The sequence below is a fragment of the Somniosus microcephalus genome, unplaced genomic scaffold (genome assembly GCF_052327205.1).
Source record: "Somniosus microcephalus isolate GS21.2 unplaced genomic scaffold, FLI_Smic_1.0 unresolved_chr2, whole genome shotgun sequence".
Lineage (NCBI taxonomy): Eukaryota > Metazoa > Chordata > Chondrichthyes > Squaliformes > Somniosidae > Somniosus > Somniosus microcephalus.
The window spans coordinates 66,062,254-66,081,995 of NW_028225180.1; the positions used below are offsets into that span (position 1 = coordinate 66,062,254).

The 19,742-nt window shown below is 45.8% G+C and overlaps 1 protein-coding gene across 4 annotated transcripts in view; it reads left to right on the forward strand.

The window, feature by feature from the left end:
- The first annotated feature begins 1,000 nt into the window (after positions 1–1,000).
- The window catches only part of LOC147092765 (beta-1,3-galactosyl-O-glycosyl-glycoprotein beta-1,6-N-acetylglucosaminyltransferase 3-like), a 33,830-nt gene continuing 15,088 nt past the window's right edge, over positions 1,001–19,742 (forward strand). Inside the window, exons 1-2 of one of the 4 annotated variants that reach the window (XM_085976012.1) lie at positions 1,001–1,700; positions 4,128–4,286. The gene's annotated coding sequence lies outside the window, so the exon portion shown is untranslated. Of the gene's footprint in view, positions 1,701–2,255; positions 2,507–4,127; positions 4,287–19,742 lie in introns of those variants that run through there. The other 3 variants (XM_085976014.1, XM_085976011.1, XM_085976015.1) reach the window with 3 other exon arrangements.

The following is a 19,742-nucleotide window of genomic DNA, read 5'->3' on the forward strand; positions in this document are numbered from 1 at the left end:
TTGTATTCCACCACAATCTGTAAACTCATGGCCTGGCATATCCCTCACTCTACCATTACCACCAAGCCAGCAGACCAACCCTGGTTCAACAAGGTGTGTAGAAGAGCATGCCAGGAGCAGCACCAGGCCTACCTAAAAATGAGGTGCCAACCTGGGGAAAGTGCAACACAGAACTACATGCATGCTAAAAAGCAGAAGCAGCATGCTATAGACAGGGCTAAGCGATCCCACAATCAACAGATCAGATCAAAGCTTTGCAGTCCTGCCACATCCAGTCATGAATGGTGGTGGACCATTAAACAGCTAACGGGAGGAAGAGGCTCCAAGAATATCCCCATCCGCAATGATGGTGGAGCCCAGCACGTGAGTGCAAAAGACAAGGCTGAAGCGTTTGCAAACAATTTCAGCCAGAAGTGCCGAGTGGATGATCCATATCGGCCTACTCCCGTGATCCCCACCATCTCAGAAGCCAGTCTTCAGCCAATTCGATTCACTCCATGTGATATCAAGAAACGGCTCAGCACACAGGATACAGCAAAGGCTATGGGCCCTGACAACATCCCGGCTATCGTGCTGAAGGCTTGTGCTCCAGAACTAGCCGTGCCTCTAGCCGAGCTGTTCCAGTACAGCTACAACACTGGCATCGATCCAACAATGTGGAAAACTGCCCAGGTATGTCCTGTCCACAAAAAGCAGCACAACCAGGCCCATCATCGCCCCATCAGTCTACTCTCAATCATCAGCAAAGTGATGGAAGGTTTCATCGACAGTGCTATCAAGCGGCACTTACTCACCAATAACCTGCTCACTGATGTCATATTATAGCCACTTGTCCCTAAAGGCCCCTTTACCACAAGATTATTGATTAGCCCTTTCTCATTAGTGAGTACCAGATCCAGAATAGCCTGTTCTCTGGTTGGTTCCTCAAAAGACTGATCCAGGAAACCATCTCGCATGCATTCCAAGAATTTGTCCTCCACACCATTAGTGGTCATTTGATTTGCCCAGTCAATATGTAGATTAAAGTCCCCCATGATTACCGTATTGCGCGTGTTACATGCACTTCTAATCTCTCGATTGATACTGTGCTCTACATTACCACGACTGTTTGGTGGCCTATACACAACTCCCACCAATCTTTTCTGTCCTTTGCTGTTCCTTAGCTCCACCCAAACTGATTCCAGTTCTACATCACGATCTGCCGAGCCAAGATCTTTTATGTTACCGTACCGATCTCATCCCTTATTAACAGCGCTATGCCAGCTCCATTTCCTTTTTGTCTGTCCTTCCTAAATGTTGAGTACCCTGGAATATTCAGTTTCCAGCTTTGGTTAACCTGCAACCATGTCTCTGTAATGGAAATTACATTTACTTCTATTTGTGCCAATAATTCAAGCACTTTGTTGCGAATGCTACGTGCATTTAGATAAAGTGCCTTCAACTTTGATGTGGTTATACTGGCCGCTTCCTGTTCTGAAGCAAATGAGGAATGTTTGAGTTGAAATTCATCCTGAGGGCGGGCAGCAGCTTTCACACAAAGGGCGGCGAACTGAGTCTCACAGAACAAGGATCAGATCAAATTCTCATGTTTTAACTTGTGAAAAATCAAACAAGTAACCTCAACCTGATTGGTTGTAGTGAAATAACAAGGATATAACTCGCAAAATCTACACGGACATAAAGAGACAGAAAATGTTTGGGTAAGGTTAATGTAGCTTCTAAGCTTCATTTCTGTGTTTTATTTCATTTCTCCCTTTATTCATCCTCTCTCAAGCTTATTTCCAGCGGTCTGATATGTTCCCAGCGTGGGTTGCGGTTATTCTGTGAGTGTGGTCTCAGACTGTGATTGTGGACAGTCCATTTTACACCGGAGATTTCTGGCCTACACCAGTCTCCCTACATACACATTTAAAGCGTTTGCGGGACAGAAAGCAGCAACACGAACTCTGGGGATTTACCCCATTGTGGTCCAGCTGTGCCTCCGCCCTACTGTATAATTTACAGGTCACACTGATAGGGCTGGGAACCTGTGTCCTTCCAACTCCGTATTATTTATTTATATATATATATAGATATCTCTATCACTCGTTGAACTGTTTGGTGTCCAGTACATTTTAATTTAACTAATTAAAGGCAGGACCAGCAGTTTAGAGCGAACACTCAGTTCAGTCAGGGGTAACACATTCTGACTGGCCGATTCTCCCTCTCGGCCGAGCATCTGGAAAATCCGCTTCCTGATTCTCTGAGGCCGGACTTAAAGCGATCCAGTCACAGGATAGGACTACTTCGGAGATGAAATTGTCCCCGATTAATTTTTAACCGAGAAATGTCAGTTTCAGTCAGTTAGAAAAGAGAGTGAATTAGGTGGGAGAAAGGAACAGGGGCTTCTGTTTATGCTGGGGAAACGTTCATGTTATTGAGGTGGTAATACTGAAACTGGCTCAATAGAAAATCGGAGAGGCCGCTCCCTTTTAGAGAGGAATAAACGTCAGGAATGTTTTAGACGGTAAGCGTTGCCAAGCCTCAAAGCAACTTTCTCACAGATAGGAGGAAACGAATTACTATTCATTATATAAGAACTAACTACTCAAATTACCAATAGGTGGGAGGGCCCCGGGAACTTTGGCAAATCTCTTTTTTACTGAACTTCCCAGGAATCAGAGATGGAGAGACAGCAGTTTTTAAGCAGATGTGTCAGTGGGGTGTCTGCGTGGGGCTGGGTCGGTGGGGTGCGGGCCTTGTTCTGTTGTATGTAGGGCTCGGTCAGTGGGGTGTGGGGCTGTGCTTATTAGGGTCTGGGTCGGTGGGGCGTGACCTAGTTCTGTTGTATGTGGGGCTGTGTCAGTGGGTTGTGAAGCTGTGTCACGGGCTGTGGGGCTGGATCTGTTGTATGTCCGGCTAGGTCAGTGGGGTGGGGGTTGGGTCGGTGGGGAGGGGGCTGGGTCAGTGGGGTGTCGGTGAAGGGCGGGGTCAGTGGGGTATCGGTGTGGGGTTGGTTCAGTGGGGTGTCGGTGTGGGGCTGGGTCAGTGGGGTGTCGGTGTTGGGTGGGGTCTGTGGGTTGTCGGTGTAGGGCGGGGTCAGTGACGTGTAGGTCTGGGTCAGTTGGCTTTCGGTGTAGGGTTGGGTCAGTGGGGTGTTCTTGTAGGGCTGGGTCAGTGGGATTTGGGTTTGGGGCTGGTTAAGTGGGGTGTCAGTGTGGGGCTGGGTCAGTGGGATGTTGGTGTAGGGTTGGGTCACGGGTGTGGGTTTTGTGCTGGATCAGTGGGGTGTTCTTGTGGGGCTGGGTCAGTGGGCCGGCAGTGTAGGGCTGGGTCAGTGGGGTGTGGGTTTTGGCCTGTCAGTGGGGTGTCGGTGTTATGGTAGGTCAGTGGGCTCTGTGTTGGGCATGTTAGTGGTGTGTGGGTGTAGGGCGGGGTCAGTGAGTTGTTAGTGTGGGGCTGGTTCAGTGGGCTGTTGGTGTAGGCCAGGTCAGTGGCGTTTGGCGGTAGGGCTGGGTCAGTGGGGTGTCGGTGTAGGGCTGGGTCAGTGAGGTGTCGGTGTGGGACTGGTTCAGTTGGTTGTTGGTGCGGTGTTGGGGTAGGGCCGGGTCAGTGGGTTGTTGATGTAGAGCATGGGTCAGTGGTGTGTCGGTATGGTTGTGAGTAATTGGAATGTTGGAGAAGGGTTACGTTAGTGTGGTGCCTGTGTTGTTCTGGTCAGTGGGATTTCGATGCAGAGTTGAGACTGTGGGGAATCGGTGTGGGCTGGTTAAGTTGGGTGTCGGATTGGCTGTATCACTTGGATTTTGGTGCAAGGTTTGGGCAGTGGGGTGTTGGTGTAGGACTCGCTCAATGGTTTGCTGTTGTACGGCTGGGTAACATTTTCTGAAGCAGTTTTGTAAAAAGAGAATATTTGAGGCTTCATTCTAATTCTATAGCCTGCAGCAAGCTCCTCCATGGAACTGGGAGATTCCGGTCACCCAGCCAGAGCATGTGGAATGTTCTGTAAAAGTGAAATTATTTAACTTGCTCTATAACATTAAACAACAAATGAGATTTGAGTATTTCAGAGGAAAATGTTTGATCAGAGAGAGGCACCCAGTTTGACATGTGGTTAACGAGTTTGATATGTCTGTTTCCATCTACAGCCTTCCTTTTCTCTCGATGTTTTGTCGCCTCCCGGATCTCTGCCCATCTTTCTCATAAGTCCTTGTTTGAATCTCTCCAATTGGGTTTCCACTCCTGCCACAGTACTGAAATGGCAAAAGCCAAAGTCAGAAATGTCAGCTTCTACGACAGTGACCATGGTAAAATATTCCTTCTCATTCTTCTCGACATCTGCAGTCTTTCACACGGTCGAGCACAACATCCTCCAATGCCTCGCCTCTGTTACAAGTTAACTCTCATACTCTATTTTTCCCCTCTTAATTAATCTCTTGGTCCTTTTTTGCTGAACTGTAAACTGCTCCCAATCCTCAGGCTTGCTACTTTTTCTGGCAACTTTATATGACTCCTCTTTTGATCTAATTCAATCCTTAATTTCTAACAGTTCCCATGGATTGGAGGGTAGCTAATGTTACACCACTATTCAAAAAATAGTGGTAGAGAGAAAATGGGGAATTATAAACTGGTAAGCCTGACATCGGTAGTGGGGAAAATGCTAGAGTCCATTTCAAAAGGCTTTTGATAAGGTCCCACATAAGAGACTAGTGCATAAAATTAAGGCACATGGGCTTGGGGGCAAGGTATTGACTTGGATAGAGAACTGGTTGGCAGACAGAAAGCAAAGAGTTGGAATAAACAGCTCTTTTTTCCGAGTGGCAGGCAGTGACTAGTGGGGCACCGCAGGGATCGGTCCTTGGACCCCAGCTACTCACAATATATATTAATGAAATAACAACAGAAAATGCTGGAAAAACTCAGCAGGTCAGGCAACATCCATGGAGAGAAATTTGAGTTGACGTTTCGGGTTGAACCCTTCTTCAGACAAGGGAACTAGATGTAATATATCCAAGTTTGCAGATGACACAAAGCTGGGTGGGCGTGTGTGCTGTGAGGAGGATGCCGAGAAACTCCAGTATGATTTGGGCAGGTTGGGTGATTGGGCAGATGCATGGCAGATGCAGTATAATGTGGATAAATGTGAGGTTGTCCACTTTGGTGGCAAAAACAGGAAGGCAGATTATTATCTGAATGGCAATAGATTGGGAGAAAGGGAAGTGCAATGAGACCTGGGTGTCCTTCTGCACCAGTCACTGAAAGTAAGCATGCAGGTGCAGCAGGCGGTTAAGGCGGCAAATGGTATGTTGGCCTTCGTAGCGAGAGGTTTTGAGTATAGTAATAAGAAAGTCTTGCTGCAGTTGTACAGGGCCTTGGTGAGGCCACACCTTGAGTATTGTGTGCAGTTTTGGTCACCTTATCTGAGGAAGGATGTTCTTGCCATGGAGGGAGTGCAGCGAAGATTCACCAGACTGATACCTGGGATGGCAGGAATGATATGAGGAGAAATTGGGTCGATTGGGCTTATTCTCGCTGGAGTTTAGAAAAATGAGGGGATCTCATTGATTCTAAATTCTAACAGGACTAGACAGACTAGATGCTGGAAGGATGTTCCCGATGGTCAGGGAGTCCAGAACCAGGGGTCATAGTCTAAGGATAAGGGGTAGGCCATTTAGGATAGAGATGAGGAGGAATTTCTTCACCCAGAGAGTGGTGAACCTGTGAAATTCTCTGCCACAGAAGGCAGTTGAGGCCACTTCATTAAATATATTCAAGAAGGAGTTGGATATATTTCTTCAGGCTAAAGGGATCAAGGGATATGGGGAGAAGGCAGGGACAGGGTACTGAGTTTGGATGATCAGCCATGATCTCATTGAATGGCGGAGCAGGTTCGAGGGGCCAAATGTCCTACTCCTGCTACTATCTTCTATGTTTCTGTGTTTTGCTAGCCATGATTGAGCCACTTTTCCTTTTGTGTTTTTGCAAATGATTGTTTAGACCTCGCAAAGATTGTTGAGCTTCCAGTCCAGCTTTTTCAGCAATTTGCTGACACAAGCAATCCGTATTCCATTCGGAACTTTCAAGCTCCCCTGTTGTAGAATATTATTACATCGACTTTTTCTGGTAGCAGTCCTGCCTCTGAGTCACGAGGCCGTGCGTTCAAGCCTGCTCCGAAACCAGATTACAAAATCCAGGCCGACAATCCAGTGCAGAAAAGGAGTGCAATACTGAGTACGTGTTACACTGTCGAAGGGGCCGTACTGAGGAAGGGGTATTGCTGAGGGAGCGCTGCACTGATGAAAGGGCAGTATTGAAGGAATGCTGCAATGATGGAGGGGTAGTACTGAGGGTGGGGGGGGGGGGGCACGCTGTACTGATGAAAGGGCAGTTTTGAAGGAGTGCTGCAATGATGGAGGGGTAGTACTGAGGGAGCACTGCACTGATGAAAGGGCAGTGTTGAAGGAATGCTGCAATGAAGGAGAGTTGGTACTGAGGGGATGCTGCACTGTTGGAGGGCCAGCTCTGAGGTGGTGCTACACTGTTGTAGGAACTGTATTGAAAGAGTCCATAATTGCCGAAGGGGCAGTCTGGAGGAAGTGCTTTACAGTCGGAAATGCAGTATTGAGTGAATGGGATAGTCCGGAAAGAGAGCTGCCTGTCAGCAGGGCAGTACTGAAGGAGTGCTGCACTGTTGGAGGAGCGTTACTGAGGATGTGCTACACTCTTGGAGGGTCAGTAAAAGAGGAATGCTGCATTGACAGAGGTGCAATACTGAGGGCGTTCTGCACTGCCAGTGGGGTTGCTGCACTGAGAGGCATGACTCTGAGTGCTGCACTTTCCATTGGTCAGTATTGAGGGATCCTACAATGTCAGAGAGGTAGTACTGATGGAGTGCTGCACTGTCTCAGAGGCAGTACTGAGGGAGTGTTGTACTATAGGATCATCAGTACTGAGGGAAAACTGCACTGTTGGAGGTGCAGTACTGGGGAAGTACTGCACTGCCAGAGGGTAAATATTGAGGGTGTGCTGCACTGTCAGAGATACAGTTTTGAGAGAATGTTGCACTGTCGGAAAGCCAGTACTGTGGGAGAGGAGAGCTGATGTAGGGCAGTATGTCGGATGTGCTGTACTGTCGAGTGTCAGGAGTGAGTGAAAATCTGCACTATTGGAGCATCAGTATTGATGTACTGCTGCACTGTCGATGGGGCATTACTGAGCGAGTACTGCAGTGTTGCAGGAATAGTACAGAGGGAGAGCAGTACTGTCGGAGTGTCAATAATGAGGGAGTGCTGCACTGTCAGAGTGTCAGTACTGAGGGTGTGCTGCACTGTTGGAGGGGCAGTAATTTGTGATTGCTCCACTGTCGAAGGGTCAGCACTTCGGCACCGTTGGACTGTGCTCGTTGCAGTACAGAGGGAGCGCTGCACTTTTGTAGGGTCAGTACTTAGGGAATGCTGCCCTGTAGGAGGGCAGTACTTTGGGAGTGCAGCACTATCGGAGAGTCAGAACTGTTGGAATGCTACACTTTTGGAAGATCAGTACTGAGGCAGTGCTGGGCTGTGGTAGTACTGTACTAGTGCTATAGTGTTGTAGTAGCAGTCCTTAGGGAATGCTACACTTTCAGAGGGACAATACTGATATATGGATGTAGTTTTAGAGGGGAGGCACTGTGAGATTGCTGCACTACCGAAGGAGCAGTACTGAATATGTGTGGCAGTGAGCCAAACACTAGTGCGATAGCAAAATACTACAGATGCTGGAAATCCGAAATAACAACAGAAAATGCTGGATACCGATTAGGCACTTTACAGCCTTCCGGACTCAATATCGAGTTACATAGAAACATAGAAGATAGGAGCAGGAGTAGGCCATTTGGCCCTTCGAGCCTGCTCCGCCATTCAATGAGATCATGGCTGATCATCCAAATTCAGTACCCTGTCCCTGCCTTCTCCCCATATCCCTTGATCCCTTTAGCCTTAAGAAATATATCCAACTCTTTCTTGAATATATTTAATGAACTGGCCTCCACCGCCCTCTGTGGCAGAGAATTCCACAGGTTCACCAATCTCTGGGTGAAGAAATTCCTCCTCATTTCAGTCCTAAATGGCTTACCCCTTATCCTTAGGCTATGACCCCTGGTTCTGGACTCCCCGGCCATCATAAACCTCCTTCCTGCATCTAGTCTCTCCAGGCCTGACAGAATTTTATAGGTTTCGATGAGATCCCCTCTCAATCTTCTAAACTCCAGTGAGTATAAGCCCAATCGACATAATCTCTCCTCGTACGTCATTCCTGCCATCCTAGGTATCAGCCTGGTGAATCTTCGCTGCACTCCTTCCATGGCAAGAACGTCCTTCCTCAGGTAAGGCGACCAAAACTGCACACAATACTCAAGGTGCGGTCTCACCAAGGCCCTGTACAACTGTAGCAAGACATCCTTGTTCCTGTACTCGAACCCTCTTGCTACGAAGGCCAACATACCATTTGTCGTCTTAACCGCCTGCTGCACCTGCATGCTTACATTCAGCGACTGGTGCACAAGAACACCCAGGTCTCTCTGCACTTCCCCTTCTCCCAATCTATTGCCATTCAAATAATAATCTGCCTTCCTGTTTTTGTCACCTCACATTTATCCACATTATAGTGCATTTGCCATGTTTCTGCCCAATCACCCAATCTGTCCAAATCGTACTGGAGTTTCACGACATCCTCCTCACAGCTTACCCTCCCACCCAGCTTTGTGTCGTCTGCAAATTTGGAGATATTACATCCAGTTCCCTCGTCCAGATCATTAATATATATTGTGAGCAGCTGGGGTCCTAGGACCGATCCTTGCGGTACCCCACTAGTCACTGCCTGCCACCCTGAAAATGACCCGTTTATTCCAACTCTTTGCTTTCTGTCCGCCAACCAGTTCTCTATCCAAGTCAATACCTTGCCCCCAATCCCATGTGCCTTTATTTTGCACGCTAATCTCGTATGTGGGACCTTATCGAAAGCCTTCTGAAAGTCCAAATACACCACATCCACTGGTTCTCCCTTATCTATTTTACCAGTTACATCCTCAAAAAATTCCAGTAGATTAGTCGAGCATGATTTACCTTTTGTAAATCCATGTTGACTGTCCGATCCTGTCACTGCTTACCAAGTGCTCTGCTATTACATCTTTTATAATAGATTCTAGCATTTTCCCCACTACTGATGGCAGGCTTACCGGTTGCTATAATTCCCTGCTTTTTCTCTACCACCTTTTTTGAATAGTGGGGTAACATTAGCTACCCTCCAATCCATGGGTACTGTTCCAGAGTCTATCGAGTTCTGGAAGATGACCAGCAATGCATCTACTATTTCTAGGGCCACTTCCTTAAGTACCCTGGGATGCAGATTATCAGGTCCCTGGGATTTATCGGCCTTCAATCCCATCAATTTTCCTAACACCATTTCCCTACAAATACTGATTTCTTTCAGTTCCACCCTTTCATCAGGCCCTATGTTCCCCGGCATCTCTGGGAGGTTATTTGTGTCCTCCTTTGTGAAGACAGAACCAAAGTATGTATTTAGTTGGTCTGCCATTTCTTTGTTTCCCATTATAAATTCCCCTGATTCTGACTGCAAGGGACCTACGCTTGACTTCACCAATCTTTTTCTCTTCACATATCCATAAAAGCTTTTACAGTCAGTTTTTATGTTCCCTGCCAACTTACTCTCATATTCTATTTTCCCTTTCTTAATTAATCTCTTGGTCCTCCTTTGTTGAATCCTAAACTGCTCCCAATCCTCAGAATTATTGCTTTTTCTGGCCAATTTATATGTCGTCACCTTGGATCTTATGCTATCCCTCATTTCCCTTGTTAGCCATGGTTAAGTCACCTTTTTTGTTTTTTAATGCCAAACTGGGATGAACAAATTCTGTAGCTCATCCATTCGGTCTTTGAATGTTTGCCATTGCCTATCCACCGTCAACCCTTTCAGTGCCATTCCCCAATCAATCCTACCCAACTCGCTCCTCAGACCATCGTAGTTTCCTTTATTTAAATTGAGGACCCTAGTCTCTGAGTCAACTGCTTCATTCTCCATCTTAATGAAGAATTCGATCATATTATGATCGCTCAGACCCAAGGGGCCTCATACAACAAGATTGCTAATTAATCCTTTCTCGTTACATAATACCCAGTCTATGATGGCCTGATCTCTGGTTGGTTCCACGACATATTGGTCCAGGAAACCATCCTGTACACACTCCAGGAATTCCTCCTCCACAGTGTTGTTACTAATTTGGTTGGCCCAATCTATATGTAGTTCAACAACTTCAGGTCATACCCTCGGCCCCTATTACATTTTTACTTATTTTTTTATCCACACCTTTGTTTTGGTTTCCCCCCTTTCCTTTTTCTTTCCTCTCCCACATGGCAGCTGTCTCCCATTCTGCCAGCGCATTTCACACCTAATCTAGAGCTGCCTTTTGTCTCCACTAGTCCTATCACCATCTCGTCTCATTTTGAATACCTCTTAATGTGGATAGAGGATTGGGAAAACTTTAAAAGACAGCAAAAAATAACAAAAAGATTGATTAAGAAAGGGAAGATAGATTATGAAAGTAAATTAGCAAAAAATATAAAAATAGATAGTAAGAGTTTTTATAGTTATATAAAAAGAAAAAGGGTGGCTAAAGTAAATGTTGGTCCCTTAGAGGATGAGACCGGGAAATTAATGGTGGGAAATATGGAGATGGCAAAAACACAATGAATATTTTATATCAGTCTTTACAGTAGAAGACACTAAGAATATCCCAACACTGGACAAACAGGGGGCTAAACACGATCAAAATCACTAAGGAAGTGGTACTCGGTAAAATAATGGGACTCAAGGCAGATAAATCACCTGGACCTGATGGCTTACATCCTAGGGGCTTGAGGGAAGTGGCGGTAGGGATTGTGGATGCATTGGTAATTTTCCAAAACTCCCTGGACTCGGCAAAGGTCCCGGCAGACTGGAAAACTGCTAATGTAACACCCTTATTTAAAAAGGGCAGTAGACAGAAGGCTGGAAACTATAGACCGGTTAGCCTAACATCTGTGGTAGGTAAAATTTTGGAGTCCATTATTAAGGAGACAGTAACAGGACATTTGGATAATCATAATTTAATAGGACAAAGTCAGCATGGTTTTATGAAGGGGAAGTCATGTTTGACAAATTTGCTGGAGTTCTTTGAGGAAGTAACGTATAGGGTGGATAAAGGGGAACCAGTGGACGTAGTGTATTTAGACTTCCAAAAGGCATTTGACAAGGTGCCACACAAGATTATTGCTTAAGATAAAAAATCACGGGTTTGGGGGTAATATTCTGGCATGGATAGAGGATTGGCTATCTAACAGAAGGCAGAGAGTTGGGATAAATGGTTCATTCTCAGACTGGCAATCAGTAACTAGTGGTGTTCCGCAGGGGTCAGTGCTGGGTCCCCAACTCTTTACAATCTATATTAATGATTTGGAGGAGGGGACCGAGTGTAACATATCAAAGTTTGCAGATGATACTAAGATGGGAGGGAAAGTAGTGAGTGAGGAGGACATAAAAAACCTGCAAGGGGACATCGACAGGCTAAGTAAGTGGGCAGAGATTTGGCAGATGGAATACAATACTGGAAAGTGTGAGGTTATGCACTTTGGCAGGAAAAATCGTAGAGCAAGTTATTATCTTAATGGCAAGAAACTGGAAAGTACTGAAGTACAAAGGGATCTGGGGGTCCTGGTGCATGAAACTCAAAAGGTTAGTATGCAGGTGCAGCAAGTGATTAAGAAGGCTAATGGAATGTTGGCTTTCATTGTTAGGGGGATAGAATATAAAAATAGGGAGGTATTGCTTCAGTTGTACAAGGTATTGGTGAGGCCGCACCTGGAATACTGCGTACAGTTTTGGTGTCCATACTTAAGAAAGGACATACTTGCTCTCAAGTCAGTACAAAGAAGGTTCACTCTGTTAATTCCGGGGATGAGGGGATGGACATATGAGGAGAGGTTGAGTAGATTGGGACTCTACTCATTGGAGTTCAGAAGAATGAGAGGCGATCTTATTGAAACATATAAGATTGTGACGGGGTCGGATCGGGTGGATGCGGGGAAGATGTTCCCGATGATGGGTGAAACTAGAACTAGGGGGCATAGTCTTAGAATAAGGGGCTGCTCTTTCAAAACTGAGATGAGGAGGAACCACTTCACTCAGGGTGGTAGGTCCATGGAATATGCTGCCCCAAAAAGCTGTAGAAGCTACATCATTACATAAATTTAAAACAGAAATAGACAGTTTCCTAGAAGTAAAGGGAATTAAGGGTTACGGGGAGCGGGCAGGAATTTGGACATGAGTCTAGGTTCGGATCGGTCATGGCCCTGTGGGTAGCGGAGCGGGCCCAGGGGCCGTGTAGCCTGATCCTGCTCCTATTTCATGTGTCTAATTCTGTTAGATTCAGGAGATGGTTCTGTGATAGTGGATTGGCGGTTAGGATCAAATCAGCCATGATCTTATTGAATGGCGGAGCAGGCTCGAGGGGCCGATTGGCCTACTCCTGCTCCTATTTCTTGTGTTCTTATGCTCTCTTTTGTTCTCTCCCAGCCCGGCCTCTTAATCTATTTCATTCCCTGTGCCTCTTTAGTCTTGATAAAGGGATTTGACCCGAAACGCCGACTCTAATTTCTCTCCACGGATGTTGCCTGGCCTGCTGAGTTTTTCCAGCATTTTCTGTTAGTACTGAATATGTGCTGTACTCGGAGTGTCAATAGCTTACATAGGATTACATGGGATATACGGCACAGAAACAGGCCATTCAGCCCAACCAGTCCATGCTGGCATTTATGCTCTACTCGAGCCTCCTCCTGTCTTTCTCATCTAAATCTATCAGCAGAACCCTCTGTTCCCTTCTCCCTCATATGCTTGTCTAGCCTCCCCTTAAATGCATCATACAATTCGCTTCAACCACTCCGTGTTAACGAGTTCCACATTCTCACCACTCTTTTGGTAAAGAAATTTCTTCTGAATTCCCTGTTGGATATCTTGGTGATTATCTTATATTGATGGCCTCTAGTTATGTTCTTCCCCACAAGTGGAAACATTCTCTCTCTATCCACACTATCAAATTTTTAAGACCTCTATTGGGCCACCCCTCAGCCTTCCTTTTTCAAGAGAAAAGAGATGGAGCCTGGTCATCCTTTCCTGATATGTATACCCTCGCATTTCTGGTATCATCCTTGTAAATTTTCCCTGCATCTTTTCCAGTGCTTCTATATCCGTTTTATAATATAGTGACAAGAAATGTATGTAGTACTCTAATTTTAGCTAACCAATGTTCGACACAGGTTTACCATAACTTCCCTACTTTTCAATTCTATAGCTCTAGAAATAACCCGACTGCTTTGTTTGCTCTTTTATGAGCTTGCTAACCTGTGTCGCAACTGTTAGTGATTTGTGTATTTGTACCCCAAGATCCCTTTATTCCTCCACCCCACCTAGACTTGCACTCTTCAAGTGATAAGTGATCTCCCTATTCCTACCAAATGTAATAACTCACATTTATCTGTTTTGAACTTTGTTTGCCAATTCTGCAAGTTTATTAACGTCCTCCTGTAAATTATTGCAGTCCTTCTCACTATTGACTACCCCCACACACTAATTTGGTGTCACCTGCAAATTTAGAAGTTGTGTTTTTGATTCCAACATCTAAATCGTTACCCCTCCTAACCTCCAGCCTCCCCCCCCCCCACTGTCTCTGCACCTGCTTAATATCTGTTACATCTCCAGCTTTTTCCAGTTCTGATGAAGGGTCCCAGACCTGAAATGTTAACTCTGTTTCTCTCTCCACGGATACTGCCTGACCTGAGTATTTCCAGCATTTTCTGTTAATTCAATGGCCCAGAAATTCAGGTCAGGGGCTTCCCGCGGGTGTAAGCCCCCGATCTGCACTTACCTTGCGCACCGGCCGTTGAGCTGTGGGCCCTGGTGGAATTCCAATCCTGGGCCTGGTCCAGCTGCTGGCACGCAGTGCTTGCGTATCCCAGGGGCGCAGTTAGTTCGATGCATCCCCTGGGATCACGTGGGCCATGGAGAGCCAATCGGAGCAGGGAATGCTCCATTCATAAGTCTGACAGGAAGTGCTGTCAAACTTAGAAATACTACAGGCCCCAAAACAGCACTAAATCTTCAAATAAATTTTAAAAAACCACATTTTTTAAATAAACTATAAATTACATGAAATAATTATTTTAAACAATTTAAATTTTTGAAAAAAGTAATTTTATTTTCTAATGGGGCTAAAAATAAACTTACCTTTCTTTAAAGTATTTAAAAATAATAAACCTGTGGGGAAAAAATGTTTTAATTTTAATTAATTCACCACTTACCTTGTAAAAAGCAGGCTTTATGCCTGCTTTTTACATGTATAACATCTGGAGACTTTCCTTCCCTGGAAAACCTGTTTTAAAAGAAAAACCTAAGTTCGATGCACATGCGCAGCCTCTCCCGTGCACGCGTTCGACCTCTGAACCCCTGCTTTCAGGGGAATGGAAGTGATGGTTTCCCGCGCATGTGCAGTGCATGCAGGAAACCAGCACTTCCATTGGACCTATGGGTGAGTACCCCGTGTGTACTCACCTGTGGAGACCCGAATTTCTGGGCCATTATTATATTTTTGGTTTCTAAATGTTCTTCTATTTTCTCCTTTCCTTGGGATTCCACTATTTTTCCTAACACCGATGATAAGCTGACTGGTCTATAATTCCCTGGACATGTTCTATCCGCCTTCTTAAATATCGATATTGCGTTAGCTATCTGCCAGTCCTCTGGCACTACACCTTTTTTCTAATGAATTACTAAATATATGTAGTCATACCTCTTCCCTAGATTCTTTTAAAATGCGTGGATGTTATCCATTTGGGCCAGGGGTTTTATCCTCTTTGAATTTGATTAGTATATTTAATATGTCCCCCTTTTATTTTAAATGCACTTTTCTCATTATTATTCTCATCATCCAATGTCATGTCCACCTGTTCGATCACCCTGGTAAATACTGATGAAAAATAATTATTTAATTTTCTGCCATCTCTATATCGTTACCTGTGGTATTATCCTGTCTATCCCTTAATGGCCCTATTCCCATCCCAACATTTATTTTTATTGATGTGCCTATAAAATATTTGTATTTACTATTTTGTTTTATGTTCCTTGATAAATTAATTTCATAGTTGCTCCTTGCCTCCCTAATTGTTTTTTTGATTTCCCTCCTAATCTTTTTGTATTCTCCCTTATCATGCACTCCTCTGCTGTCTATGTACTTAATGTATGACTCTTTCCTTACCCTCAATTGTTTCGTTATGGCTTTAGTCACCCACGGAGCCTCATTATTGTTTAGTTTGCTCTTTCCTTTTAGCAGAATATTTTTTTCCTGCACTCTGTTGAACACAGTTTTAAATGTATTCAACATTGCTGTTCTACATCGTTGCCCATTTCCCCCCCCCCCCCCCCCCCCCAAGTTCTATTCTCAGCCCTTCAAAGTCAGCATTCCTCCAATTTATTAACCTGGTTCTTGTCATAGTTATGTCCTTCTCAATTATCATAATACATGTTATATTATGGTCACTATTGCCTATATATTCCCCTACTTCTATTTCTCTTATCTGCTCTGATTCATTCCCCATTACTCAGTGAAATAATGAATCCTCCCTTGTTGGGCTTGTTACATACTGGGTCAGAATGGATTTATGTACACAGTGTTCCCTTATCCCCTTCTGTCCAATTAATATTGGGGTAGCTGAAATCCCCAATGATTATTACTCTATTGGAAAAAGAGTGGGAGAGCTATAGTGATAGGGGATTCTATCGTAAGGGGAACAGATAGACCGTTCTGTGGCCGCAGACATGACTCCAGGATGGTATGCTGCCAGGGTCAAGGATGTCATTGAACAGCTGCAGGGCATTCTGAAGGGGGAGGGCGAACAGTCAGTGGTCATGGTTCACATTGGTACCAACGACATGGGTAGAAAGAGGGATGAGCTCCTGCAACAAGAATTTAGGGAGCTAGGTAGCAGATAAAAAAGCAGGACCTCAAAGGTTGTAATCTTTGGATTACTCCCATTGGCACATGCTAGTAAGTATAGGAATAGGAGGATAGAGCAGATGAATGCATGGCTAAAGAGTTGGTGCAGGAGGGACAGCTTTAGTTTCTTGGATCACTGGTTCTGCTTCTGGTGAAGGTGGGACCTGTACAAGTCGGATGGGTTGCACCTAAACCGGAATGGAATCAACATCCTTGCGGGGAGGTTTAAACTAACTTGGCAGGTGGATGGGATACGGAGTGGAGCATAGTAGGGGATGATGCACAGCCAAATGTTGACAATGTACAGACTTAGTGAACATAGCCTGGCGATCGAAAAAGGTAGACACAGGCAGACCCGGCTACCAAGAGAGGACAGGGTATGCTCTCACTGCAGTCAGGGAGTGGTGGAGACAGAGATGCACTTCCTCACAGCTTGTAGAAAATATCAGGGCATAAGGTAGAATTTCTACCCAAAATTCACAAAAATATGCCCGGAATTCAGAAATTTGAACGACGACCAAAAACTCCCATACCTACTAGGAGAAGAGAGAAATTGTGTAACCTTAGCGGCACACTATGTTACAGCTTGCCATAAACAGAGGGACAGCCACTAAATATAAGATAAGAGTATATTGTGGCGACACGCCACCACTGGACATAATCCGCTCACGGCGGCACAGACAGTCTAAGCAGAAGCCCCCAGCCGGGGGCCCTTTCCTCCAGCAACTTGTTTCCCGCAGGGACAGGCTGCCGGGAGCACTTCCTGTCTGGGAAGTATTTAAGTGGATGCGCGGGCTTTTCTAGTTCCTGTTTGTCATGTGGTTGGAATAAAGCAGTTGTGTATTCAATAGCTCTGGTCTCGACTCCCACGTTTGCCGCGGTATCTCAACAATATACAAATTATATGAATGTATATTTATACACTCAGGGATATATCTGTTTATACACTGTATGGATAGATCTGTATTTATGTGTTCAACCATGAATGTTTTTCGATGCTTTGGCAACATAAGATGTACCTTGTCATGCCAATAAAGCAAATTGAATTGAGTATGGCAAGACTGGATGGCATTAATTTTAATTTAAGTAGTCTTGCGAGTAAGGCAAATGAATTGAAAGTGTTTATGAACACATGGGAGTATGATATTACTGCTATCACAGAGACATGGTTGAGGGAGGGGCAGGACTGGCAGCTCAATATTCCGGGGTATAGAATCATCAGGCGAGACAGAGTGTATGTGAAAGAGAAGGGGGTGTTGCAATATTAATCATGGAATCAATTACTGCTGTAAGGAGGAATGATATCGTAGCAGCTTCCTCTAATGAGGCCATAGGGGTAGAACATAAAAACAAAAAGGGGCAAGCACATTGCTGGGAGTGTACTATAGGCCCCCAAACAGTCAGGAGGAGACAGAGGAACAGATATGTAGGCAAATCGCAGAAGTGTAGAAATAATAGGGTAATAATAGTAGGGGATTACAACTTCCCCAATATTAACTGGGATAGTCAGAGTGCGAAAGGCTTAGAGGGAGCGGAATTTTTAAAGTGCATCCAGGAGAGCGCTTTGAGCCACATGTAGAAATTCCTACAAGAGAGGGGGTGGTACTGGACCTAATTCTAGGGAATGTAGCCAGGCAAGAGGTAGAATGTCAGTAGGAGAGCATTTTGGTGACAGTGACCATAATTCGGTGAGATTTAAAGTAGTCATGGAAAAGGCCAAAGATGGAGGATGGGCAGCACGGTGGCATAGTGGTTAGCACTGTTGCCTCACAGCGCCAGGGACCCGGGTTCGAATCCGGCCTCGGGTGACTGTCTGTGTGGAGTTTGCACATTCTCCCCGTGTTTGCGTGGGTTTCCTCCGGGTGCTCCGGTTTCCTCCCACAGTCCAAAGATGTGCGGGTTAGGTAGATTGGCTATGATAAATTGACCCTTAGTGTTAGGGGGATTAAATACGTGGGGTTACGAGGATAGGGTGGGATATGTGTTGGTGTAGGGGTTACAGGGATCGGGTGGGATATGTGTCGGTGCGGGCTCGATGGGCCGAAATGGCCTCTATCTGCACTGTGGGGTTTCTGTGATTCTGTGATGGACTGGAAATAATGGCCCAGAAATTCGAGTCGGGGGCTTGCCGCGCGTGTAAGCCCCCGATCTGCACTTACCCGACGCGCCGGCCGTTGAGCTTCAGGGACGCCTGGAATTGCTGTTTTAAAATGTTGACTCCCGGGCAGCGTCTGATGTCACGCCGCCCAGGAGTGCAGCCAGTGCGAAGCCTGTAGCGTGCTGTGCAACTGAGACATGCCCCTTGAGGTCTCAGTTTAACAGGACACGCCCCCAATGTTTCTGCCAAGCTGCTAAGCATTTTTACATGCAAAGCAGCAGTTTAAATAGGTTTTTGGAAGTTCTTTGAAGCTTTTGGTAACTTTTATAAACTTTTGAAAACGTTTACATTATTTTGAAGAATCTGAAGTAGTTTTAAACAGAATTAAAGCAATTTAAAGACTTTTAAAAACCCTAAAAGAATTTTTTAAATTCCATTTATTTATTTAGCAATGTCGTCGTCATACGTGTCTTCACACTGTTCCCTTTGGGGAACTGTATGAAGTGGCGGAAGGATTTATGGCCATGATTAACGCTCATTCCGTGACCGTAACCATCTTTGAACCAGCCATTAGGGCGGTTAGTCCTATGGCGGGAGGGTTTTACGGGCTCCCACAAGCTATACAAGGAGGGGGGCCACCCACACCCATGGACGCAAATATCCCACTGGATGTCAACCCAGAATTTAGAGCCGGAGCTCCAACTCCACTTGCCGGGACTGTCTGGAGCGGGGTTCGAAACCCTACCCTGATCTGGCCCAGCGGCGGGGATCCTACCGCTATGCCAAAGGCCCAATCCGATTAGCAACGTGAAATGGCTGGAATGAGCACAATTCACGGCATTAAAAGAACTCTCAATTGAACTGATGATGACCTCAGCAATCTCCTCAAGGAGGTGGAGGCGCAGCGCCTGCTCATTATTGGTAATGAGAAGTCAAAGGCGCCGCAAAAAGGGCAGATGATAGCTTGGTCTTTCAAGTGGCAGCATAGGGCTCCAGTCACGGGGAGGGAAAAGGCGCAGGAAACGTATGGGCATCACCTTTTGTGCGGAGTGGGCCTTTTGCGTAGCAGTAAGCATCCCCGCCGCTGGGCCAGAAGGAGTAGGGTTTCGAACCCCACTCCAGACAGTCCGGCAAGTGGAGTCGGAGCTCCAACTATAAATTCTGGGTGGACATCCAGCGGGATACTTGCGTCCGTGGGTGTGGGTGGCCCCCCCACCCCCTCAGATGGGTTGTGGGAGCCCTTAAAACCCTCACGCCATAGGACTAACCACCCTAATGGCTGGTTCAAAGATGGTTATGGTCACGGAATGAGCGTTAATCACGGCCATAAATCCTTCCACCACTTCATACAGTTCCCGAAAGGGAACAGTGTGAGGATACGTACGACGATGACCTCTTGCGCAATGCACCTCCTTGGACCCTCAGTCGCAGATGCGAGGGGGCAAATCGTGCAATTGTTAAATTTTTCATTTTATTGACATGTAAAATGTTGGCCCAGTAATTCCCTTCCAAATGCGCAAGTACGGTCGGGGTACTTGCGCGTCTGGCCGGAGGAAATGCCGCTTTTCAGCATGCACAGCGCATGCG